Below are 26,975 nucleotides of genomic sequence, written 5' to 3'. Positions count from 1 at the left end.
ATCTTCTGCAGAACAGTTCAAATGCTCATTCCATCTGTACATGACTTTTTAAAGAACAAAAATAACTTTAATACGTCATTTTATATAAAATGCATTATCAAACATAAATAAAATAATCAAATATATTAACTTTGGTAAATTGATATTACATTTATTTGTTTTATAAAGTCTGTCAAGTCTGTACTTTATATTACACTGAGCATATCTTTGAAAAATGACACATTCTGGTGAACTGAAAGCTAGGAAAGAACGTGATAAGCCTCTATCTCTTCTACTGCAATTATTAAAAAGGTACAGAAGCGAAGTCCGTCATTGATACTGTTACCATGACATCGCCACCGCGATTGCCTTCTGCAGCATCACCCATGCTGCCTCATATCGTCATTGTCACCAACATACAATTCATCATCACACCTCTCCTCCCCATTCTCTTTCTCTTCCCCTCTTCTGTGAGTTTCTCTTTACCACCACCACCACCACCATCATCATGATCATGATCATCATCATCATCATCATCATCATCATCATCATCATTATCAACCGCTTCCATCATCATAATCCATGTATAAGACAGACATTTATCAGTAAATATACAATATAACTTTTTTGTACTTAGTTTTCTTGATGTAAAGGCTGAAGTTGAATATTTTGGTGATAATTTTAGTATTAGTATTACAATCCAAAATTCTTCTTCTCTCCCTGTACAATTTTGCAGTGCCTATTAGCTTGATTGTCAACACATCACATATAATCATCAATTTTATAGTTGACAATCAAAGAGCTGATGTAAATTGTTTTGATGACAATATGCTGTTTTTACAAGGCAAATAATTGGCGAACTGGGAAATTTCTATTTGGGAATAAGGAAAGACCACTTGGTTCGCTATAGGGCTGTTCAGGGTTGCAGGTTTGTCACTAAATGTAGCTGCAAGTACGCGACATCAACATTGTCAGCGTTGCATGCATAGCCGTTGATGCAGCTTGTATTCTGAGTCACTCTTGATCAGTAGTGTTCATCGTTATATTAGCAGTTACATGTTAAGTGATGTTGTTGCAGTTCTGGCATGCATAATTTCCAAAAATATGATCTAAATTTTCGGTTATTTTTGCATGTTAATGAGAGAACAAACATTCCTATTGCAATGTAAAATGCTTGGCAAGGGGAGGGTCACATCCTTTAGCTCGAGGAGCTCACCTGGGGGTTCAGCATTTCTTGCGCAAGCAATCAGTACACAGTCACTATTTTTCATGCCTGTAATTTTTGAAAAGCACCAGTCCTATGTTAATGCTGTCCAGGCCTTTAGCAGACAATGTCAATATTTTTTGAGCAGTGAGATAGAGGGGGTCAAATTTGCAACAAGTGGGTCGGTTATAGAGATGAGGATGGACTAGGCAAGTAGGTACTGTTGGCTGATCCGAAAGAAAACGCTGCAAATCGTCGATCTGATTCGAACTCACAACGTACGATGTCTATTCTAATGGTCAGGACAGCGATCAAAACCTCGTGATAGATTGGGATCATTTTCACAAACACGTCAAAAACTGTAGCTTACTGATAGATAGCCATCACGTGCTCATGGCTGGTGGATATGAATGGCGACATATTTCATCGAAAAGTCAACATTACTTCACTCAGGCGTCAAAGACATACAGTACATACGAGCTACACTAGGAAAGTTTGCTTTTTGTTCTTGTTAACAAAAATGATATGGAGACGTTGGTCCCTAAATGTGAGCTGTCACAGTATACATACAGAGCAGCCATATTACTCACTACCCCCCCCTCCCCCACCAGCATGAAACACTATCATTTCATGGATGGAGTCACCTCTAAGACTAATATATTGAACAGTATTTGTTAAGCTTTAACCCGAAAACACAACTGTTGCTGTTCTTTTCATTATTCTATTGTTGTTTATGAAATATTTTACTAATTGTTCAGTGTTCAACTTGTTAATGCAGCTGGTATGTGTGCGTGGTGTTCGATTTTAAGTAGAACCACATAGAGGGACTGTGGTAGAACGCGCTTGGGGGACTCAATACCGGAACTCTTAAACTTTACAATGTTTGTTTTTTTTGGCCAGGGCTCATTTTGAAGCTCAGGGTTTATAATTATAAAGTTTTCAGTCATCTATTTTTATGAAAATCAAAATTTCAATGTTCCCTTGTTGAGTTAAGATTGAAACAGATATGACGGCCATTTTAAATTAAAAGTATGTGTAATTACGGGTAATTTGTTTCTCTAGTACCACATTTTGCGCGGAACCCTTGATATTTATTTTTGACTTCGAAGATGAGTGATTTAGACTATGGAAGTTTGAGAAAAGTTGAATTTTTGTCAAATTCGAGGCGCGTACCACCTTAATGATAAATCTTATTTCTACACTGGCATTCATGCGTAAAAATTAACCCTGCATTGAACACAGTGCACTATTCGCAAGCCTTGTACGTATAGCATTTCTACATACTTTTGGCAGAAGAAATAAAAAATGTACATGTTTTCCAAGCATGAAAGATAAAAATATTATCAAAGTTTTAACCATTGTTCCTTTGAATTAGCCCTTAGGGATGGCCCATTATATTTTGAATGAGGTTGGTAGGATACTAATGGACAATTGCCCCGCGGTCCAAAAATCAAGATTTTTGATGTAATACATAAAGTGCACAATATTCTTTCCAATATACAAAAGTACTTCCGATTACCTTCATGTCTTTATTTTATACATCAGCACAGCTGTAAAATAACTCAAGCAATTTTGTTGATTCCCCTCCTCCATTTGTGACAAACCCTCTCAAAAATTCAATGGTCAACCCCTTAGATTCAGCTCATATGATAAAACAGGCATTTACATGTTAAAGTCACCTTAGAATTGGGTCGCTACCAAGACTGCGTCATCGTCCTTGATAAAACAAACAAGGCTGAGGCTGTTACAGAGTCAGGCGATCACATTCATGCCGCGTGCTCACCTTAGGGCGCAATCTTGCCTTTAATTCATGACTATATAATTTATCTTGTCAGAAATACAATTACGGAAAAATTTCTTTTCCTGTAGAATGCCAGCTCAAAATCAAAAAGCAGATATAGCTGCATCAGATTTTGAAATGCATGCTTGGGGTTTCCATTTATTCTCTCTTTTCATAATTTTTCCACGCGCCAGATATACTTGTAATTTGCAAAATATGTTTCCGACGTGTATAAAATGGTTTTCACAACATTGTCGATGAAAATAAGAAGTTCTAGAGCAGATTTTAGTGGGCAACGAACGACTAGCGTGTGTTATAGGTCCGCTTTTAGTTTTCGCAGAAACTAATAATGAACTGAATAGTTTCATCCTGCCTGAAATCAAATATGGAAATAACAGAAATGGCTGGCCGATTGATTTTTTCTCCGAAAATATGTCTAAAAACTCGATATTCATCAAACAAGTCATAGCAGAAGCAAAACAAATATGATTGTAGGTGTTATAATAACTTGACATATGAAATTCATCAAAAATTATATAACCATCAATCTGAATGTAGTAATGACTCAAGAAGTTCACAAGAAAATGCAAATGCTGAAATTTTGTGGCAAAAAAGCAATTATCCCTTGTGCACACCTGATTGCATGCAATTGCCTTGGTCAAGGACAGGGTAAATTCATTCGAATACCTACTGATCCAATTTACTCTGATTAATGCTGCCAAGCCCGTACTCTTTGACAGCTCACAATTGTCTTCTGCTCAGCTCTGTCCTTGGAGCGTAGATCGAATTAATGCGGTGAGGACTGGTGGAAAGGGCAGATCACAATTTTCCATGTATCAGTGTGAGGGAGGGTCATTTCATTTCGTGCATGAAGGGGGGGGGGGTCCACCAATTTTATTGCACGATATTGAGGTCAACTTATACTTGAAGACGTTACGCTGAAATGTGAAAGCACAAAAGCAAGCTAATTTAAAATGAGGCGATCATCATTACTGCGCATGTGCGACTTTCTTGTTTACAAACAATGTATTTTATGCGTGATATATAGATGCATCAAGTTAACATAGCTGCAACATTTAAATTTTACGATATTCATTTATAAAAAACATGTCTTAACCTTAATCAATCACCAACGTGCCCTAGATAATGTGGATACATCGATCGTAGGGGTCCCTGGTAACCTTTGAGCATAGTTCCCACGACTGCTTCCCTTTAAGTGTATTGGGACATCATTAAAAATCCACAAGAATGTATATATTTGGCACTGCCTTCAATGATTCGTAGTATACCAAACACATCTGCTTCTGCACAACTATTCAAACGCTAATTCAATCTTCATGTGACTTTGAGAGTATAAATATAACTTAAATACGTCATTTTATATGAAAACTGCTGTCTAACATAACAAGATCACAAAATATATAAACTTAGGTAAAAAGATTATAACTTTTGTTTCATAAAGTCTGTGAAGTCTGTACCCTATATTGAATACACCTTTAAATGGGACACATTTTAACAAAAATTCAAGAAAGAACTGGGCCAGTCTCTGTCACTCCGTCACAATCAGCGAAAAAAATGTAGAGTCGGTCACTTTCTCACTGATACTGTTACCATGACATCGCCACCGCAATTGCCTTCTGCAGCATCACCAATGCAACTTCATATGGTCACCGTTACCAACATCCAATTCATCGTTACACTCCTTCTCCTCCTGCCCATTGTCTTTCTCGTCTCCGTCTTTGTTGTTTCTCTTCACCACCACCATCATCATCATCATCACCACCACCACCACCACCACCACCATCATCACCATCATCATCATCATCATCATCATCATCATCATCATCAGTTTCCATTATCCTAATCCATATATAATACGGACATTTATAAGCAGATATTAACTATAACTTTTTTTGTTTTTCTCGTAGTTTGTTTTGGTGTAATGGCGGATGTTGAATGTTTTGATGATAATTTTAGTATTTGCGCTGAAATTCTAAAATTCTTTTTCTCTCGATTACAATTTTGCTGTGCCTATTAGCTTCATTTCAACACATCACATATAATCATCAAATTTATAGTTGACTCTCCGACAGTTGTTTTGATGACAATATGCTGGTCAACGACACTTACACATACAAACTACTATCTTGACAACGCAAATAATTGGCAAATCAGGGAATTTCTATGAGGAATGAGAAAAGACCACCAGGCTCGGTATAGGTCTGTTTGTGGTTACAGGTTTGTCACCAAATATGGCTGCAATTATGCGACATCGACATTGTAAGCGTTGCATGCATAGCCGTCGATGCAGCTTGTATTCTGAGTCACTAGTGTTTCCTAGTGTTCATCATTGTATTAGAAGTTACCTGTTAAGTGGTACTGTTGCTGTTCTTGCATGAGTAATTTCCAAAATCGAAATGTCATGTGTAAAGTGTGTGGCACTGGGGAGGGTCACCGACTTTAGCTCAAGGAGCTTGGGGGCGGGGGAGGGGGGGGGTCAGCATTATTTATGCAAGCCATCAGCGCAGGGTCACTGTTTTTCATGCCTCCAATTTTTGAAAGCTCTAGACTTAATCCTCTGTTAATTCTGACCAGGCACTTTAGCAGACAATACCAAATTTTTTTAAGCTGTTACTGGGGTCAAAACTGCAACAGGTACGTTGGTTATCGAGTTCTTGTTGAGGATTGACTAGGCGTGCAGGTAAAGTTGTTTGATCCGAAAGGACACTCTGCAAATCCTCGACCGTATTCGAACTCACAACGTACAGACCTATTCACATTGTGAGAGCATAAGCCATCGAAATTTCTCGGTCAATTGCGTATAGTTCAACAAACGCGTCAAAACCTGTACCAGACTGATAGAGAGCCGTCACGTGTTCAAAGCTCGTAGACATGACATCATTCAGGTCGAATAAAAGTCATCATTACTTCATTCAGGCGTCAAAGACTTATAGTCCATATGAGCCGCACTGGGAAAGTTTGCTGTTTGTTCGTGATAAAGAAAAATGATAAAGAGATGTTGGTCCCTAAATGTGAACTGTCACCGTATACGTACAGAGCAGCCATATTACTTACTATACCCCCTCAATCAGAGTGAGAAAATAGTACCATCATATGAATATGGCGAGAGCTGTGAAATATAATATATTGAATGGTATTCATTAAGCTTAGTCCGTTGCCGCAACTTTTATCAGTGTTTTTAAAATTTTTTTGCTACTTCTGTAATATATTGCTTATTGTACTCTTAAAGTCAATGCTCAGTGTTCAACTTCTCAATGCAGCTATTATGTGTGTGTAATGTCCAATGTTATGAAGGATAGTTCGAGCAAAAGTTGAACCTTTTCAAATTCGAGGCGCATACTATCTCAATGTTAAATCTGACTTCAGCACTAGAAAAATTGAGTAAACAAAAAATAACACCACAAATTGAACAAAATGCACTGGCTTTGTGCTTACAGCATTTCAACAGACTTTTGGAAAGCATAAAAGATAAAAATGTTATCAAAGTTTTACTATTGTTTCGGCCCTTAGAGATGAACCATTATATTTCGATTCAGGTGGGAAGGATACTGGTGGGCATTCCTCCCCGCGTTTAAAAAATTGAGAATTATAATTGTTTTGATGTTGCATAAAGTACACAATATTCTTTCCAATACACACAGATACTTCCAACGACCTCCATTTGTATATTTTGATGCATTAGCACAGTTGCAATATAAATCAAGCCATTTTGCAGCTTTCTCCTACATTATGACCAATCCGTCAAAACGTCGATGGTCGAGCCCTTAGATTTAGCTAAAACGATAAACCAGACATTTATACATTAAAATGACCCTGAAATCGGATCGCTACCGAGATTGTGTCATCGTCCCTAATCAAACAAACAAGGCTGAGGCTGTTACCGAGTCAGGCGATAACCTAGAAGGCACGTGCCCGCCTTAAAGGCGCCATTGTGATTTTAATTAATGAATATTATTTATCTTTGTTACCGCAATACAATAGCGCAAAAGTTCTCTTATTCTGTAGAATGTTAGCTTAGCTGAACTGTGACCTTGCGTACATTAATGCAAAGATCAAGTGTCACTGCATCAAGTTTTAAAATGCATGCTTGGGGATTCCATTTATTCTCTCTCTCCATTCATTGTTTTTTTCACTTGCCAAATACTTGTAATTCGCAAAATATGATTCGGTGTTTATGAAATTGCTTTCAGAACAGTGTTGATGAAAATACGAAGAAATTCTAGAGCAGATTTAGCGGGGAACGGACGACTAGCATGAGAACGGAATAGTTCCATCCTACCTGAAATCAAATATGGAAATAACAGAAATGGCTGACCGACTTATATTATCTCTACAAATATGTTTAAAACTTTATATTTGCCAAGAAAGTCATAACAGAAGCCAAACAAATGTTATTGTAGATATTAACATAACTTGACAGATGAAATTGATCAACACTTATATAATCATTTTGATTTAATCTGAATGCGTAATGACCCAAAAATGCAAAATGCTGAAATTTTATGGAAACAAATCAACTATCCATCGTGCATACCTGAATGCATGCAATAACCTTGGTTAGGGACAGGGTAAAATTAATCGAATACCTACTGACCCAATTTACTGACTAATTCTGCCAAGCTCGTAATCTGTGAGAGTTGACAATTGTCTGCAGGCTGCTCAGATCTGTCCTTGGGGCGTGGACGGACTGGTGCAAACGGTGGGTCACCATTTTTCATGCATCAGTCTGAGGGAGGGTCATTTTATTCCATGCATAAAGGGGCTCCACCAATTTTTATGCAAGATGTTGAGCTCTGCTTATACTTTCAAATATTACGCTGAAATGTATATGCACATATATCAGAAGGTATTTTAAGTGTTTTGGCATTTTATTAAAAATCCACAAGAATATGTATGTATTGGGCACCGCCGTCACTGGATGCTGAGTAACAGTAGTAGAAAGAATATCTTCTGCACAACATTTCAAATACTCATTCAATGTTTACATGACTTTGAAAGTATTAATATAACTTTAATACGTCATCTGATATAAAAACTGCTGTCTAACATAAACAAAATCATCAAATATATGAACTTATGTAAATTAAAATCATAACTTTTGTTTCATAATTTCTGTGAAGTCTGTACCCTATATTACACTGAATACACTTTAAAATTGGACACATTTTAGCGAACAAAAAGCCAAGAAAGAACTCAACCAGACTCTGTCACTCCCGTGACAATCAGCGAAAAAATACAGAATCGGTCTCTGTCACTGATGCTGTTACCATGACATCGCCAGCGCGATTGCCTTCTGCAGTATCACCAATGCTGCCATATATTGTAATTGTCACCAACATCCAATTCATCTTTTACACTCCTCATCCCTTTTGTATATCTCTTCCCTCCCCCTTCCTTATAGTGTTATCCTTATATTGACAGTCACCTGTTAAGTGGTGCTGTTGTCGTTCTGGCATGCGTAATTTCCAAAAATATAATCTAAATTGTGGGTTATTATTGCATATTTGCGCGAGAACAAACATTTTCAAACATTTCTATTGAAATGTAAAATGTTTGGTATGGGGGAGTCACCTGCTTTAGCTTAGAGCCACCTGCTTTAGCTTAGAGAGCGCGCGGCGCTGCGGGGTGGTTCAGCGTTTCAATCAATCAATCAATCAATCAATCAGTCAATCAATCAATCAATCAATACTTTATTCATCCCAATACAGGGCAACTAAAATGGTGACTGAAGAAAATTTACAGGCACGAAGGAAGAATCTACAAAAGAGTAATAAATATACAAAATAATAAAAACAAACAACAGAGAGACACTGGATAAAAAGCTCGACATCATTTCTTTTCATTTAAAAGCCGCACTGCGGTTGGAATAAAAGAATGTTTGCGCCGATTTGACCTGCAAGCCGGAGGCTGTAAACGCCGACAGGAAGGAAGTAAAACAAATTAACTCTGAAGATAAAACATGGGTTTTACATGAGCAATCAGGGCAGGGTCACTCACTATTTTCCATGCCTCAAATTTTCGAAAAGCGTCAGTCCTCTGTTAATTCTGTCGAGGCCCTTTAGCAGACAATGTCAATATATTTTGAATTCTTAGAAAGATTGAAAATTGCAACAGGTAGCTCGGTTATCAAGATTGGGATGGGCTAGGCAAGTAGGTACTGTTGGCTGATCCGAAACGAAACTCCGCAAATCCTCGATCGGATTCGGACTCATAACATACGGTACCTGTTCACCTGGTGAGGGCATAAGCCATCGAAACTTCTCGGTCTATTTGGTACAATTCCACAAACGCGTCAAAAACTGTGCCAGACTGATAGAGAACCGTCACGTGCTCAAAGCTCGTAGATATGACAGGCGATAAATGTCACCCAGGTCAAATAAAAGTTAACATTACTTCACCCAGGCGTCAAAGACATATAGTAAATATAAGCCGCGCTCGGAAAGTTTGATGTTTGTTCGTCTTAACGAAAATGATGTAGAGACGTTGGTCCCTAAATGTGAACTGTCACAGTATACGTACAGAGCAGCCATATTACTTACTATATCCCTTCCCCCAGACTAAGAAAACAATATCATAGTATGGATATGGCGAGAGCTGTGAGAGCTAAGGTATATTGCATGGTATTCATTAAGCTTAGTCCGTTACCGCAACGTTTACTGTTCTTTTCAACAGGTTTATTGCTGTCAAAGAAATATATTTCTTATTCTTTTCTTAAAATCAACACTCAGTGTTCAACTTGTCAAAGCAGCTGGTGTGTGTGTGTGTGTGTGTGTGTGTGTGTGTGTGTGATGTCCAACATTAAAGTACAGAGTTTAAGCAAAAGTTGAATTTTTTCAAATCTGGAACGCATACTACAAAATGTTAAATCTGAGTCCCGCACTAGAAAAATTGCGAAAACAAAAATAACACTAAACATTGAACATAATGCACTAAGTTCGTGCTTTGTAGCATTTGAAGAAAATTTGTGTGAGAAGAAATAAGAATGTACGTGTTTTTCAAGCATAAAAGATAAACATACTATTAAAGCTTTAATTATTGTTCGTTCATATCAACCCTTGGAGATGAACCATTATATTTCGAGTGAGGTGGGCAGGATACTTATTGGCGTTTTCCGCGCTTTCCAAAAATTGAGAATTTTTATTTTATTGATTTTTACATAAAATGCACAAATTTCTTTCCAATGTACACAGTTACTTCCAAAGACCCCAATGTGTATATTTTGACACATCAGCTAAGCAGTAAATAAATCAAGCCATTTTGCAGAATTCCCCTCCATGTTTGTCAACCCCCTCAAAATCCAATGGTCCACCCTTAGATTCAGCTAAAATGATACAGCAGGCATCTATAAATTTAAGTGACCCTGAAATTTGGTCGCTACCCCAAAACTGCGTCATCGTCCCTGATCAAACAAACAAGGCTGAGACTGTTACAGAGTCAGGCGATAACATTCACGCCATGTGCCATTTATCCTTTGTGCATCCCCGAGTGTTTGCAATAGCTTCGGTCGAGGAGGGGAAAATTTATGTCAACACCTCCTGACCCAATTTACTCTGATTTATTCTGCAAAGCCCGTACTCTGTGACAGTTAACAATTATGCTGCTCAAATCTGGAACTTATTGACTAATTTCTTAACCTCATTGTATGACCTGTTTCTCGTTTCCAACTGGTTGTATTGTACACTTGTTGTAAATCTGCTCCTATGCTTTTCTTTTTTGTTGGTCTTTTTCGGTTGGTAATTTTTTTTTTTGAACTAGTTACCACATGACAGGATTGTGCAACAGATTGAAGAAAAATTAAATAATAAGTGTGATTAATGTACAAAGGGGAGGTTTGAACTATGAACTAAGAAAAAATATCGCTTTGGCCAAGGACGGGACAAATTCAATTGACCTCATTTACCTCATTCTGGCTATTTTTGCCATGCCCGTATTCTGTAATCGTCTACAAATATTTGCGGCTCAGATTAGGTATTTGTTCAATGATGTCATGAGAACTGAAAGAATTGTTTCTCAGGGTTCATGGCAGTGTCTGTGTTGGTTCCATGGGAATTATATGCCACTGTGAAAACCATGCCCTGACTCTGAAAGTGTGCTGCAGCGGGGAAGATGTGTATTATGACAATATGGCCGCTTTGTCTGACCTGTTTCATCTACACTTGACCTGTTGTTAGTTGCCTACAAGCCATATTTTTCACTTGATATTTAATCTATTTGCTACCTTTTTTAGTTTCTATGTGTGCACCCGAGAGAATCGCGTAACAGTTGGAAAAATTGCCACAAGATCTGCATGGGAAAGTTTAATAAACTGATTAATTTACAAACCGGCGAAAGGGTGAAGCGATCACGTAAAATTTAAGATTTTGCTAACACATCAAACGATCCAGTCAGTCCCTGAAAGCGTGTTAACTTTTATCTGACACATATCTCGACACGTCAGTTTTAATATCTAATCAAGGCTCCTTACATTGCTCAACCTTTTACCGACTCAGTTGAAAGGCAGCCGATAACAAAGTACTATGTTGCGGCAAATATCAAGGCATAATATGACTCCCTGAAGGCTCCTAAGGCTCATGTACAGTATATGTATATATATATATATATATATATATATATATATATATATATATATATATATATATATATATATATATATATATATATATATATATATATATATGTATATAGTTAAGAGAGAGAGAGAGAGAGAGAGAGAGAGAGAGAGAGAGAGAGAGAGAGAGAGAGAGAGAGAGAGAGAGAATATTTTTACACCCACCTGGAACATGTTTTAAAAGAAGAGGGAATGATTTTGGCTGCTTTCATTCTGAAAATAACGGAAATTCACTGCAGAATTATAGGATTATAGAATTATTGATTTATAAGCGTCGAAAATTAAAGCAGACTTCAAGAAGTGTTCTGAACTAGAATCAACACAGGTAAATTGAATGTGATCATAAATGCTTTAATGGAGGGGAGGGCTTCAGCGACGAAACACTGCTCTCCGGGAAATCGCTGAAAGTTTTTTTTCCGACTGATTTAAAATCTCCTTGAACGAAGGCCAGGCCAATTTCATTTACATTGATATAGTTATTGTTAACTTTGGAAAAAAATGTTCTAGTTGTTCTTCCTGAGTAGCGTGGGCACCTTGGAGGATCATGTGTATAACTGTTGACATAGCAGTCCTTTGAAGTGTACGCGAAGATTTACAGAACAGATTAAGTCAGAAATGAGTGTACAGAAAAAAAGACTGAAGTATATTAAGTCTTAATAATACGCCAAACGTCTTATCCTGTCCGTTAAACTGTGTTACTTTTTCTGTTACATTTACAAGGACTCATCTATTTGAATATCAATGCGCACCGTCGACATAATTCAACCTGATTGCAAACATAATACATGGTACTCAGCTGAAAGGAGACTGATAGCAATGTACTTCCGCTGCAGAGCCATTCGTTTTGTCACGAAAGATCGGTGTTGCTCACCAGAAATGTAGGCCAAAGGTCTTGAATGACACTTGCAAAAGTATAAGCTTTTCTTGAACTCTGTATGAAGTGAAGCGCTTTAGTGTCCTAGCAGCAGAACACATGGATTGTTCATACAATCTTTTTGAAACATTAATTTTACTCGCTGCGCAAGTAAGATAGATGCATGGCCATGGCCATTTCTCACGGAGACTAGACAAGGTTTGCTAATATTGTGCGAGTAAACAGTGCGTATTTTTAATGCCTTTGCTAGCTACAACACTCATAATCATGACAGGAGTCTATAAGATTCGAGTTCTATCTATCCTTTGTTTTATACGTTTTGCTGCATTGGAGGATCTCATTAAATGAATTTCGAGCAGCTTTGACGCCATGCTATGGTTTGGACGCAAATTCAAAGAAGAAGAGTTTTGTCGGTACACCACATATTATATTACCATGCCATGTCCGTTGCATTCTAATTGGTCGAGCTGAACCATGTGACTGCCCACAAATACACAGTCATGGTTTGTTTATGTGCCCGTGAATATGAATAAATATCGTAAATATCGTAACTTTACAGCTAAAACGTAAATTGTAATTTGTACAAAGATCATAATCAATCACAAAATAAAATGCAGCACTTGTGGGCCAAGTTAAGACACTTTTTTTCAAAAAAATATCTAGATTTGCAAAATGTTTACAGCGCGCACGACACACTGACAAGTTCTGGGACCCCATTGTCTTTCGCATGGGAATTTTTCGTACATTTTGATAGTTTTGAGGGTTCGTTGATAATGGAAATTACAGACTCTGCGCTGATCGCCCGTTAATTTTGGCTTTCCTCTCTCCCTTGCCCATGAATAAACGTTAACGGTCAGCGCGTCGCCCGTTATTTCTATAATATAAGGGCCATAAATCGGCAGTGGACACTAGGAAATAAAAAATGACAGATGTCAGCAACGTGAATATCGTACGTAACGTACATTGGACAAATAGAATCCCGCACCCCGGTCGACTTATTGGGGATTTCTTTTGACGTGAGCCATCTCAGACCAATAGGGCGTGGAATTTATTTTATAACGACCCTTAGATACTTGAAAAAATTGTAATTATCGTATTATATTTTAGAAAACACAGCTGTCATCAATAGCTTACTTTGAATATATTATTCCCCTCTAAAAATATAGTGTACATCAAATCACGTATAATATTACACGGTTACTGCTCTAACAGCGCTTTTGTATTAATGATTTTCGATGATGTATTAGTAAAAATAAGCACGTGGAATCGTGCTTTGGTCAATCTTCGTATATTTGTCACCAACGGGGAGTGCACAGACCCATTCACCTTGAAGTGTGTCGTCTGCCCGCGCTATGGTTTCGGTTTTGTAGTACGCGACCGCCCATTCGTCAAATGATGCGGGCGGCTTGGAGCACGGGAACAGCAAAGGACCAATGAGCATTCGTCAAACGAAAACATATTCGCTTGCACAACGATACAAAGTTTGTCTCACACAAGGCTGCAGCTCGTGCGAGACAAAATATCCCCAACGAGTGTGAGAAATCTGATCCCAGGTCCTTGGTGTGTGAGATTCATTTTCTCACATGACCACAAAATGCATTAAATTCACATTAGATACATACAACTCTGTGGGTCTGCCACTGTACTGTGACCTGCTTACTTTGTAGTTCCGGTCCGTGTGTTACTCGTCGTGCCATTGGATAACATTTTGCGCGTGGAACGAAACAGACTGTTTATCATCCAATCAGAGCTCGTGTGATATTTACTGCAGAGTGTGGGACGATTTCTGACAGTGTGGGATCGATTTTTCCCACACCGTCGATCCTGCACTCCCGGCGGCAAGGAATGTGAGAAAAAATGATCCAACACTCTCAGAAATTGTCCCACACTCTGCAGTATATATTACGCAAACTCATATTGGATGATAAACAGCCTTTCGTTCCACTCGCAAACTATTACCCAATGGCACGACGAGTAACACACGGACCGGAACTACAAAGTAAGCAGGTCACAGTACAGTGGCAGACCCACATATATAATATTGTGCGAAGTCCGAAAATATAGTTTCTCAAACGCTTGACCCCTGTTCATGGCAACATCCGGGGATCACAGCTGGAGTCCGATGCTCTCAAGACTTATTAGCATAAATCATATAGGCTGACATCACAGAATGTTTCACAAATGAGCTCTCAGCAACCTCTGCCTGATGACCCTAAACGGCTGTACGTATGCAGAGATCAAAGTGCAGCCATATGATTTATGCTAATAAGTCAAAGCATCGGACTCCAGACCTATGCACTTTGTAGTTCCGGTCCGTGTGTTACTAATCATGCGATTGGATAATATTTTGCAAATGGAACGAAAGGCTGTTTATCAACCAATCAGAGTTCTTGTAGGCCTAATCACAAATAATGCAAAATATCTGACTCAAACTTGCTAGAATGCAAGCTGTCACAACGCTCTTCAAAATTGTGTCTCAATTTCTTATATCTTGCCTAGTTTTTATTTGAGCACAATTTTAAAGAAATTAACTAGGTTTAATTCACCAGCTCTGGAAGTTTTTCTGGCATAAAAATTGTTTAAGAAGGTTTAAAAAAATTCTGAGACAATCTTTTGAAGATCCTAAGGACAGCTTACAATCACACAAATTTCAGCAACATATCTAAAAGAATTGAAACAAAACAAATTAGGGAAAACCGATTTTTGAAAGGTTATGCAAATTACCTGTCACGTGATAGTTATGTAAATAGTGGTGACACTATGGTAACCAAAATGTTTCCCTATATCTAGGCATTCCGAAAATATATAATTTACTGGGGTTCTGAGCTTATTGACCACTAGAAAATTGTTGGCATAAAAAGGTTGATTTCTTGTCTTGGAACCTTAAAGTAGCTTCCTGTATCCTTCTTTTTTTGTACTATGACCTAACCAAGCCGGACGGATCTGACGATGAGTACAACACAGCATACTGTCAACGTCCTAGCTCGTAGAGCTCAAATAATAGAAGGCATGTGCGATTTTAAATTCTGAAAGGCTGATGTTGTCGAATTAATATCTAATGCGTTTTAATAAATACACTTTGACTAAATCCTTCAAAGTTATCGTCAATACACTTTGACTGAGGTCCATCGTCTTATAGGGCTGAAGCACTCTTAGCAAGAACATTTTAGAATGGTGAGAATGATAGAATGAAACATCATTCTTTAAGGACAATAAGTTTGGTTATCAGCTACTTATATTGCATTGATACCAGATAGAGAGTATAAAACATGTTGGTGCCTGTTGTGTAATCATCGTTGTAATGCACCTCGGGAAAAGATATTGGCACGCTCAATTTTTTACACTACAGTCTTTGCCTACGGCCTGTGGGACTCACTTTCAGGGAAACTCTTAATGCAAGAAAAATTTTCAACTTCTTATTTTTGTGAAAATTGAAAATTTATTTCATCACCATAGAGATAACACATGTACGGCGGCCATTTTGTATTTGAAATGTCGGTAATGGCTGGGTAATGTTTCTCTGATACTATAATTCGCACGGTGACCCCTTTTGTATTCTTAAAAAAAACAACATAGGAATATATATCAAAGCTGCGAGCAGCGTTGAAGGGACCCGAGCAGAGCAGAAGTGCAAAGTTGTAAAATGGGGGAAGTGTTTGTAGCATAACTGTAGGTGTCATGACGTTTTGCTTAAAGGAGAAACCAAAGATCATCTAAAAATTTATGAACAAATTTAGGACCTATGTTGGTCCTTGTTCAAAAAAATATGGTCCTCTCTCCCGATTGGTTAGCCTTAAAGTGGGTAAACATGTTGCCAATTAATGAGGTATGTCAATTGTTAAAGAGACAACGCACCTCATGACCCTAATACCAAAGCTGTACTTGTCGCAGTCGGTGAAAGGTCACCAAAGTTATTTCATGAAATCTGGAAAAATATTGTCCCAAACTGTTTAAAATTCAACACAAACCTCTTGTGTGGTTGCCGAGATACATGAAGGTAGGCTAAGAGTTCATCTAAGGTCATCTGAAAAATTAGGGAAAAATGGTTGTCCCATATCCGTCACTGTCTTACCAAACCAAATCTCTAACACCTTTGCAGATTCTGAGATATGTAAAAGGAGGTTAAGTAATCCAAAGCCATCTAAAAAGTTTTGAGTAAAGCTCTAGTGTTGTAATGATCAATATCCGACAAAAACCATCCTCAGTCTGTGCTCTCCCTGGCATTTCCAAATTGTCAGTAAATTTACGAATTGGGTCAGAAAAATATTGGTAAGCATAAATTATGTAATACTGACCCCAACCCATTTTCAACAAGCACTTCTGGTAAATGTCAGTTAATGATTTTATAGGAATAAAAATGATAAATGTATTTATGATAGAAAACTTGGATAAATGAGATAAACAAAAGCAAATGAAAAAATCCTTTTTTTTTATTTTTTTTTTACTTAATTTATGCTTTTTATTTACTCGGCACACTCAAAGTTTTATACGCATTTTGAAAAGATTCATTGCATTGTAGTACACCGTGTAATGAATGATTATAACATTTACCTTCCTTACTGATGGATGTCCTCACCTCAACAAAGTGTGCCTTTTTGGTTCAACCTGCGCCTTGAATGTTATTCAATTAATAAATTTCAATTACACAACATAACACTGTCAAGTATATTATAACACAAATCATAACTTTCTTTTGCGTAGTCAGTAGTTAAGCATTATATACATGTATATTGGTCATTAATATTATCAATGCTTGTCATTCATGTTACCAGTGCTTGCGCTAAGAATCTATCTCCTGTTTTTCATACAAAATCATGACCTTGAAAGTCTGCATGTCATTTATAGGTGGGGAATCTATATTAATAAAGCCGTGTCCAGCTCTGACAGTCTTTTAAGGCAATAACTATTCAGAACATAATGCAGTCAAAAATGACCTTTTCTTCACTGCGGTATCGCACGAGTATTGTCTGCGTTATAACTGCAAATTTATATGAGTAAGTACGAAACTGAAATTGATATGATCCTGCTAATGTTTTCTTTAGAGAGATAGTTATATTTTTAAATCGCCGCAGACTATCGTCATTTTATGGTCTGGACAAACTTTTATTGTGTTACTGTGCAAATCATCGTCCCCATAGCATCAAAGAAAAGTATCAGTATTTATAACATTTGCTGAGACAGTTTCTGGTAAAATATTTTGAAGGAAACCTATTACAATTTAAGAGGCACCGTGGGGAAGTGGGTAGGGTACCGGACTTACTATCGGAGGATAGTCAGTTAGAGACTCCAGCACGGTGTTGTGCCCCCGAGTAAGTGACTTTATTGCCCATTGCTCCATTGGATAGTGGGTTATGGGTACCTCATCCTCCATTGGTTTGCCTGTCGGATGAGTAATAAAATAAAAAAAATAAAATCGGCAAATTCACTGAAAAATTCAATCGGCAGCACATCACACGACAAATTAAGACTAGCTGCTAATCTTAAACTTATGCCATGGAATCTCGCTTTTACCTCCATGCACTGATAGAAACTGTGCAGTACTTCGTTCGATCGCAATCCTGACTGTAGTCCGACCGTCGTTGATCATCTCTTCTGCGGTTTCCTTCTTTCCTATTTTTCCATATCAGTTGCCGTTTTTACCCAAAGTTTATCTCCCAGATATGGATACTATCCATCTAAAGTATTTGTAACTTCCTCGCTTCCCTCGACCCGCTGCTACCGTCCATTGAGAAAGTTGACAGAATGTGGTTGGGTGTCTCGAAACTACCGTCATATAAGGTGCGCCAGTATCAAGAGTACGACCCGGGGATCTTGACACCTTGTCGCGCATGCTCATTTTAGCTCTGGTCAAAGCTACGACCTGACAGTTGCATGCCCAAGAACTTTGCTGTCGATCATCGACGGCCGACAGGGACTGAAGAAATTTTGAACGACGAGATATGGCAGAGTATTCCCGGAATTCAAAATCACCATTCGAAATTACCAAAAACGTTCGTAAATCTCCGATCATGCTTTCATTATTTTCTTAAAATTCCATTTTTGTCGTAATTTACGAAAGTTACGAGCGACAGCGAGAGCACGGGCCTGTAGCACATGTGGTTGCCGAGCTACGTGAAAGTACGCTACCCAAAGGTCATCCGAAAAAGTGTAAAAACACATCACATGTTATTCAACTACAGGACAGATAGTGTGTTAGTTTTGGAGGAGGTTTTTTAAATATCATTTCTTGATTATCGAAGGCATATTTTTCAAATTCCAATATGGCCTCCAAACCGCACAACCGACACTTTTAGTACCCCTGCAAGTACTAAGACTGAAGATGGCCTACCAGTTCTTGAGAAGAAAAGTTTGTAGATTAAACTGATATTTTCCAAATATCCAATATGACCGCTAGTAATTTCATGAGCAAACAATTAGTGCATGTATGGCACATGCCAAACTTTGAGTTGGTTTGCCTGTGGTTCTTGGGAAGTTTAAGATTTTCGGAAATCTAATATGGCGGCAAGGTCACATGACTAGCCGTAATGTCAAATTTAGGTGCACGATTTCTCATAGACTCTGAGCCCTGTGCCAAGTTTAAGAAGCTTACTTGCAACGGTCAAAACAGATAAAGAACAGGATGTAAGAAGAAGAAAAAGAAGAGGAAGAAAACAAACTCCACGCCGATGTGGGTTTGCGCCCCTAAGCCTAAAGAGGCAAAATTTGAATTTTAACGTCATCAAATTTTGAAACTTCAATCCAAAATGTAGAGCATGTTGCTTGTACCATGTACCAGTGACAGCATCGCATCACATATTGAAAATAAAACTACATTGCTCGGACTGTAAGCTTAATCATTGAACATGTATAGGCCGTCAATTACCGTAATGAAGACACCTCTTTGTGATCCCGATTGTAAGTCTCATAACCAACTACAGAATAAAAACATCACATTTTTTTTTGGGGGGGGGGGCATATGTACTTGATGTTTTGTCTCAGTGTGTAGCCCCGCCATCTATCAATATATTATTTACGCGACAACCCCTGCAGGAAGGGAGGGTTGGGAAATATAGCACTAGCCGCTAGGCGATAATCGTTTCATTTTTGCTAACCTTATAACTAAACGGCCCCTGTACCGGTAATAAAGTATTATGCTAGCGGAACCCTAGTTGGCCTATTTACTACTTTACCACAGCCGACGTGAGCTCTCGACCAATCAGAACAGCGCACTGGCGTAATTGACACATTGATATAATATAATTATTATTTATGGTATTTCGCTCCACAAAATTGAAGGCTAAAACTTTTTCTCAAACTTTCGTGAAGCAAACTTTCAACTTTTTCTCGTTAAAACAGTATTTTTTGTCTTTATTAGTGTAAAAATCTGCGATTTCATTGTTGAAGCCACACCACGCCTCAAGGAGCCATCAATTTCCTTCATAAATCTATTCATTTATTCCAAGTACACTAATGAGCATTGACTACGCAAATACAAATAAGGGCAATGATATAGTTTCAGTCACGGTCCCTTTTCAGGAGGGACCTACTTCCAGTGCACAAAACAATATGGGCGTTGACTAGTCGCGCCATAACAATATCATGTGAATGTAATCCGTACAAGCAATCGAAATTTGATTGGCCTGTTGATCAAAATTTATTTTGGAGCCAGAGAGACGGGGTGGAACTTCAAGTTATTTTTAGTTATATCTTTTGATTAACATTTATTATTAGCTCATCGAACATGTATGTCAATATAGCAAAGTGTTTTTATCTGTGAACACGCCGCATGCGAAGCAAATGTTTAGACGTGTTGGTAGAAAATTATTGAAGTTCGAGTATTGGATTTTAATAGCTATGCGTTATCCTATAAGACTGTGTTTTTGAAAGTTCAAGATATGGCTACCAACAACTTTTTCGATGAAGAATTAGATGTTCTCTTCTTATGGTGTAGAAAGCAGCATTGTCTTGATAGCTGTCCCAGATGCTGATCACTGGCAATATGTAAACGCTGAAGGTAAGTTGAAGAAAGCTTACTTTGAAAGTATGGCAGCTCACCGCGTAGTCTTACAAGTTTACTTGTAAGGGTCGAAAGTTTACTTGTTGTTTTCACACTATAATCGATGACCTCCATCTTACCTAGACTGCCATCCCGCCGTGAACATAACCTCTGCGGTAGTGCAGGGCTCGCATGTCTATCAATTGCAATGGGTTGAAATGTATGTCTACAGTGGTTTGTATGTTGTAGTATGTTGAACGTGCACTCTTTGTGATGCCTTTGTGCTGATGTCCGAGTGTGAGTTTTCAAAATTGATATACAATGTATGCAAGGCCTGCTGTGAAGAAGTGTTTTTCATGACGGATGCCAGCCTCGAAAAGCTTACAGTCACTGATAATTGTTGCAATTTTCATGCAAAACTCACTCTGTGAATTATTAAATAAAAAAAGGATTCAGAAAAATATGTGCCCATCTACGACTTTACCCGTTAGCCTAGCTAACAGTGAAGTTGCCGAAGTGTAAGCAGGGATGAGCAAATCCACTACCCCGAGCTCACGGGCTAGCAGATTTTACCGCCGGGCAAGTAATATTTGATAGCTAGTAGCCTGGCGGGCTAGCATAACTTAGAATAGTAGCAAGGTTAATCAGCATCAAACTACATAGTGAACCGCATTGTCTCAAATCAAAGCGAAACCAGAGATTGTTTCCGAGCCAAACTGACATAAAATGTTTTACCCAAATTCAAAGAACGTATGCTAATCTTGGATGAAGAAAACGTATTTCTGAGAAATTATAGCTTGAATTTAATCTTTAAAAAGATATAAATTACTAGTATGCATGGAAACGTCAAGCGTCTATTTAAAAATTCAACCGATGTGGGTCAATTACATGTATACTATCCACTGTGATATGCAGTGTGCAAATACACAGACCTTTCAAAGATCAAAATAGACACAATCAGTGAAATTCCTTGTAGTCACAAGTGAAATTATTTCATTATAAAGATAATTCATTTGGACCGTTCTGTGAGTAATGAAATCACTCGTGTCAAGAAAGAAAATAGACATCCGTCACGTCGCTGAATTAGCTGGATGGCATGGCCGCTTTGGCGGATGTGACGTCAAAAGGACTCTTCTATTAGGGAAGAGGGACCGGGGTTAAAAATATCGCAAAGAAATTTGACTTCGCAGTTCCGTCGCTTGGAATTCATTATTTTTAAACCTTTATTGCGTTCTTTCATCAATAAGGTAATCTGATTGAGAGTAATGAGTTTGTGAACATTCCTGATATTCGCTCACCCCTTTCAACAAATAGCCTCCTCATTATAGCCCGCCATGCTATTACAACACATAGAGGATACAGGAGTAAACTATCACTATGCAGTGCGACCGACACAACTAGGAAGCATCTGCATGCGATGCAATTTTGCGTGTCTCTTGTCTTTGTCATAGTTTCATTTAATTCCTCAATCATTGCATGGGTACCAAGGAAAAGAATGCTTCTATTGCAGAGGGTCATTGAGGTCACCGGGATATTCACTTTGAGTAGTTAGGAATCACAAAGGTATCACAGTAGGGAATCCCCGGGAGGAAATCACAGAAGTATCACAGTACCATCATGTCATGTATGCTTAGAGAACGGTCATGCACTTCGCCATTAACAAGAACTGATTGGCATCTTGCTATATTTTTTTTGTTGCACAAGTTTCGTTAATGTCGGCAAAAATCTTCATGTGAAACGCAGTATTTCCCCATACATTCCCTTTTGCAGTTGCAAGAGCAGGCAATGAAACTATGAATTTAAAAAAATGTAGTCAGTCATTGGCAAGCTAGTGGAAACTGAGGCTGGGCTAATAATTTTCTTTGGCTAATAGCCAGGGGACTAGTGACCCAAATATGATTTGCTCACCCCTGGTAAGTTTTGAATTGGTATCAAAATATAGGAAGCTTTTTGTCTGTCTGTCTGTCTGAACGTCCGTAGGTACCTATGTATGTATGTATGTATGTATGTATGTATGTATGTATGTATGTATGTATGTATGTATGTATGTATGTATGTATGTATGTATGTATGTATGTATGTATGTATGTATGTTTGCATGTATTTTTGCATGTATGTTTGTATGTATGTATGCACTTTAAAACATTGCATCGTCTTAAGGGATAAGTGGTGTAATTTTCAATACTTGTGTGATGATTATTGATCTATAAAACATGTCTTTTCTTATTCTTCTCCAAATTATATCTTAAAGTAACGTATTGCCAATGCACCACATTTTTACAATATGCAGGTCCTAAACTATTGTTGTCGATGAGTGAAATCTATTCCCGACTGAATTTAAGCAGTTAGTGAGGCTACGGGATATTGCACACATTAAGGGTGTGTTGACAGCTTGGGTACTGTGAAATTCAATACGGTTTGGCGAATAGAAGAAGAAATTATATTTATCAGACACAGCAAAAGCCTAGTAAATACATCCAAAATTGCAACACAATTTAGACATTCTATGCAGTTGATCTTCACACGATAGTAACAAAGTGGTGGCCATATTGGATCGTATTGCGACACAAATTGGCACGCGTTTGTATACACAGTACATTATCTTTATATCAAGTTTGAATGAAATCAAACCATGCATATCTGCGTAATGACATGAAAACAACATAACAAAATGGCAGCCTATCGGCCATATTGGCTATACCGTGATAGACATTGATGTCTACACGTATATAATAATTCATTGGTCCTTGAACTGAGTTTGGCTATAAAAAGTTCAGACATGTCTGAGTTATGGTTGAAAGTGGACAGACTGATCATGGATAGACGACTATTGAGCGGACGGACGGAGCAGAATCCATAAGTCACTGCGGAGGACAGGGAGGAACTGGCTTGGCCACTGTTTCAAGGAGCTGTTTGTGATACTTAGGGAACGTTCGGTAATTAAGGCTGGGGGTAGGCCGGCAAAATCCAGGGGGGTCACCATAAATTAGAAAGCTGTAACTAAGACACGTATTAACTTATTTCGTTCTAAGTTGATACAAGAATGTAATCCTCTGTCCTATACATATGCACATAAATTTGTTTTGCATTGCAATCCAACATGGACGACAGACTGGCATGTATGTCATTTTCCATTGTCTACTGCTGTAACTGAGACATGCCTAGATCCATTGCTTTTTAAGTCCTAAGTTCTGTAATGACAGAAGTCTATGTCATACATATGTGTGGCCTATTTTCTTTCAACCTTGGTATAAAGATATAACCTTAAAAGTATACTGTCACCTGTTCCAATTTTGCCACAATTACAATGGAAAGAGAAAATCTAACCAATCACAGATTTTAAGCGGGTGGCCGCTTTTTAAAAACAGCGCCCATACATGGGCATTTTGAATACCAAGGAACGCCCCTTTGACCATATATGGGCATATTTAGATTACAGGTGACTGTATACCTTTAAGCCATAGATGTGCTTATTGATTTGTTTTGCCATGAGATTTAATATGGTCAATAAGGCGAATAGCCGTCGTTTTGTTTTAATTTGTTCATGAGTACTGCTGTAACTAAGACGTGCCTATACCAATTTATTTCTAGGTTCCTACAATGAAATAACCTAACGCCATACAAGAGCTGGCCGATCTATTTCAGGCGACAATCTAATATGGACAATAGTGCCAGACAGCCCATATTTTTCATTTATTTATGTTTCGAGTCTTAACACAGACATGTGTGGACCCATTTCTTTAAAATTTGGTACAAGGGTATAACCGTGTGTCACACATATGCACACTAACCTGTTTTGCAATTCAATATGGCCACCTGAGGCTTCTTTGTTTGAATTTTTTCGTGTGTGCTACCGTGACTAAGACGTGCCCAGACCAAATTCTTTCAAAGTTATTACCAGGACACAACCGTATATCATATATGTTCACGTCGACTTGTTTAGCGAATCGATCATATGTGGCCGACAGATTGCCATTTTGTTAAAATTTCATCCTTGTCTCAAGCCATAACTCTGATAAATCTGGACCGACTTCTTTCACAAAGGGTACAGGGAAATCAACCTGTGTCAACCCTGCACATCAGGGATGTTGTTGTGATTTTTCAAAGTTAGTACCATGACCATGATATTCAAGAACCGATTTCTTTGAAAGAAGGTACACGGACATAACCAAATGCCATACGTGCATGGTTTCGTCACAGTACAGTTACATGCTCAAATATGGCCGCCAGTCGCCAATTTTGTTTTTCTGCAACATTTTCATATCCAGTGTGCCACATACAGCAATGCTCTAACTGATTTCTTTCAAATTTACATGCCTGGCTGTGCATTGTAGTGGCAAATTTTGCTCGGCAGATTATATTACTTTTAACCATCCTTTCCAAAGATCTACCACCAAGATGTAATATTCGACCCCAACTGCTCAAATTCACGGCACGCAATGATCATGTGTTAATATGTGTGAGCATATCTAGGTAATTTATCGTTTGTAAACTAGTTCAGAGACCCACTATCTGGGAAAATAGAACAAGGCGTTGCCTTAATCTACATCCAGTTTTATCGAACGTTTACTGCAATAATCGGTAATTATTACGGACTACCCCAAAGGATTTTGAAATTCTTGTTTTAAGCAGCCTTGGTTATTCGATCACGTATGGATGCAAAGCTAATGCCGTAAAACCTTTCAAAGTAAGAAAACTTGCTGCGACATAATTCGTTGCACATTGGTCGTCCATAGCATGGGCGGCTTTACAGTTGCAACGATAAGATAAGATATCTTATCTTACTGACAGAAAATCATCAAACAGTGCTACAAACATCCATTTCGTGATTTGTGCAAAACAATCAGTCTCGGCTTTGCGTTTTTCCGCGCCTTGAAATTGAAAGATTTAAGCTTTGGCTTGAACCTTTCTTCAGGGAAGTTTAAACTATTCGCTTTCGAAATCAATAATAAAAATTTGGTACAAGATAAACAACTTACCCAATATTTACCGACACTTAAATCAGAAATGGCAACCATCCCTGTTAACTCTTTGGGGGAACAAAATTTTCGATTTTACAAACTGTAAGATAAAATGGTGAAAACTTTGTACTAACTCCTTGAGCTTCTAAAATGGAACTGATTTTCCTACGTTTTAAATTGTTTAATACCCCATCGATCTCATTCTTCTGGCCAATCCTGAATACCATAGAGGTAGTTCATGTTTCATGGTCTGTGTGTAAACATGTAGAATGGCGGGCATCTTGAATGTCAATTGTAGTCAAATTACGATAATTTGCTTCTCTCATTAAAAATCTATAAAGCGGCCCTTGATTTTTTTCTTGATTTTGAAATATTAATAATCGATTGTTTCTTGAGCAAGTGTGTACCAAACTTTAAGATTTTCATTTTTCGAGGTAGGTATATTATTAGATGATTTTGAGAGCGTCAGTGTCGTGCTGGATGAATCAGTCTCCAACACAACGGGTTGTGGAGTTAAAATAGCTATTTCGAAGACGCAGACGTTATTGTTCTCTCTGTAACCATGAATAAAATCACAATTCTGAGACAGGGAGTCACATTTTACAATCGATGAATTGAGGAGGTCATATTTAAGGGAAAAATACATTTTGCTTTCCACCAACCCCTCTAAATAATGAAGGCTCCCTAAGTCCAATTGTGGTCGACAAATTTACTTCGCGTCGGTGATCCTTTCTATGCAAGCAGGGATATTTTCGTCGGCAATATAACTTTACCCCGATGAATAAGAATCTTTTAATCCTGACAAGGCGGCAACAATGCTATATGACCAGACGGGTCAGACCTGATAGAACTCCAATCGGTCTGACGCCAGATATTTGGACCAGGTGACATTAATGGGACACAAACCGCTTTGGTAAAACGGATGACCAAGCAATTGGGTCAATGATAAGGAGCGCCCTAGTTGTCCCATTTTCATCGGTTTATAACTATGATTGTGTGTTAAGCTACGAAAATGTTGAGAACCTGCGAAAATCTTACTTGTAATTTCGTTGACAACAGACTTGCACCATCATGGAAATATAGTCCTCTGAAATTGAGCACGGTGAAGTTACCAGAAAGCCATAAGTCATCATTCATTCAGCGTGTGGAATTTCATATACCTGGCATCAACACCAGTGAGGGTCTAGAGGGCAAATAATGACCCGTAGATGTATGTCAATCGATGAGATTAACGATATGCGTTGATGGTGTTGACGTGGCTATTTTTTTACGCGATACTTGCACATGTACAGTCGCGTGATACCTGTGTTTGTCTCTCGCTTTTTTCCTTTTTTGCGAGGTTCCATTAGAGGGAAAATACATGTGACTTTTTGAGAGCATTTCTTCTATTTTTGTTGTTGAAATTCCCGAAAACAAGTTCTTTTATTTCCAATGCCTATTGAGTGTCCACCATATGAAGCTTAAGCGTCATCCTTGCAAACACGATACACCGATGTTATCTTTGACAAATGGATTTCTAGTCCTGACCAGAACTTTCTTTCTGGCAATGATCAGAGGCCTGTTTCTGTGTCGT

General features: G+C 38.1%; 2 long non-coding RNA genes across 2 annotated transcripts; both read right to left on the bottom strand.

The window, feature by feature from the left end:
- Window positions 1-2,107: 2,107 nt before the first annotated feature.
- LOC139137112 (uncharacterized) lies at window positions 2,108-26,880 on the bottom strand. The gene is made up of 3 exons (XR_011553315.1): window positions 26,441-26,880; window positions 25,421-25,502; window positions 2,108-4,823 (listed from the first exon to the last, which is right to left on the bottom strand). It is a non-coding gene; the product is annotated as an uncharacterized lncRNA (long non-coding RNA).
- On the bottom strand, window positions 17,549-18,212 carry LOC139136183 (uncharacterized). Its single transcript, XR_011553140.1, has 2 exons — window positions 17,978-18,212; window positions 17,549-17,845 (listed from the first exon to the last, which is right to left on the bottom strand). It is a non-coding gene; the product is annotated as an uncharacterized lncRNA (long non-coding RNA).
- Window positions 26,881-26,975: the final 95 nt, after the last annotated feature.

Source organism: Ptychodera flava, chromosome 7 (assembly GCF_041260155.1).
Source record: "Ptychodera flava strain L36383 chromosome 7, AS_Pfla_20210202, whole genome shotgun sequence".
NCBI lineage: Eukaryota > Metazoa > Hemichordata > Enteropneusta > Ptychoderidae > Ptychodera > Ptychodera flava.
This window is presented reverse-complemented; position numbering and strand designations above follow the sequence as displayed.